Here is a 1483-nt window from a genome sequence, read left to right on the forward strand (position 1 = left end):
AATTAATACACCTAAAAAGGTTCTTTAAATATTTGGTGGTTGAACAAGATCCATAACCCAAAGCCCTAAACTAATCAATAACTATTACTATAAACGATAATAATTAGTGTTGAAAAAGATAAATAACTGTATATTTTTTGGACTCGAATCCATAACTTAGGAAGGAGCACAAATGCATAATAATTGCTAACTTGAATTAGGTACTATAACAAATGATATCTTAGTTTAGTAATTAAAATATAGTCGAAATTGATGATACAAAAAATGATTACTCAATGGAAAACCTTAAAGAGGCTATGTACTCTCTCTTTCTTTTTTCTTTTAAAAGGAGTTTTCAAAAAAAAAAAAAATTTCAACCTACTCTAGACAAATTTTGACGAGCTATTTACAGGAGGACTTGGGGGAATTGCTCGTATGCAGATCTTTAGAGGAGATATGCCCGCAATGATTACAGGCACAGTTTTTCTCAACTTGGTTACAAAAGTCGTATTCGATCTTGCAACTACGGGTAGTAGGCACCTTCTATGGGATCGCTTGTGCTAGGAATTTCTTATGTATATTCTCCTCGTGCCTCATAGATTTCTTCATGATTCTACCTCGTATGAGTTTTGTTTGTGGCCTTCTAGTTGCTTCACCTTGTAGGCGACTTCCTCGTAATATCCAGGTAGCTTTACATCATACACGGCTTCTTTATAGACTCCTAACCGCATTTACCTCGTAGGAGACTACCTCGTAACCCCTTGTTACTTTACCTTGTAGGAGACTTCCTCCTAGCCCCCTAGTAGAAGAATTGATCTATAGGTGGAAGTGACTTTGTCGTACCGATCATGCCTAATAAAAATTATTAGGGATAATTACAGTTCTTTCCTTGAGGTTTGGTGTAATTACAAGTAAACTTCATGTGATTTGAAAATTTACATCTAGCACTCTAAGGTTTGCTTCGGTATGATAAATAAATTTCTCAATTAGTCAAAATTTACGAATTTATTGATATTAACAAAAAAAATCAGAAAAAAATCTGTATTTACCCCTGATTGACTTATTACTGATTTATTGCAGGTCATGTAATTTTTTAATGATAAAATTACCCTCATATGTCTTCAAGCTTTAATGTATGTGAGGAGGTCTATCTTCACCGTAATAAAGGTAATTTAGTAAAGAAAAAAGAATTGTTTGACCTGCAATAAGTCAGTAATAACTCTATCAAGGGTAAATATCAATTTTCATTCAGTTTTTATTTTATTTGTTAGTTACAACAAATTCAGTGATTTTGACTAACAAAGGGTTTTATTTGTTAGACGGAAATAATTCTCAGGGTTGTTGGATATAATTACCCAAATTACATGGGGTCTACGTATAATTACACCAAATTTCAGAGGAGGAGAATGTAATTGTCCCAAATTATTATACTATTCGTTCGTCTCACTATAACAAATAATAATACTAGTGATAAAATATTAAGTAATATTTTTTAGGGTAAAGT

This window comes from Sesamum indicum, linkage group LG3, assembly GCF_000512975.1.
Source record: "Sesamum indicum cultivar Zhongzhi No. 13 linkage group LG3, S_indicum_v1.0, whole genome shotgun sequence".
NCBI classification, from domain to species: domain Eukaryota; kingdom Viridiplantae; phylum Streptophyta; class Magnoliopsida; order Lamiales; family Pedaliaceae; genus Sesamum; species Sesamum indicum.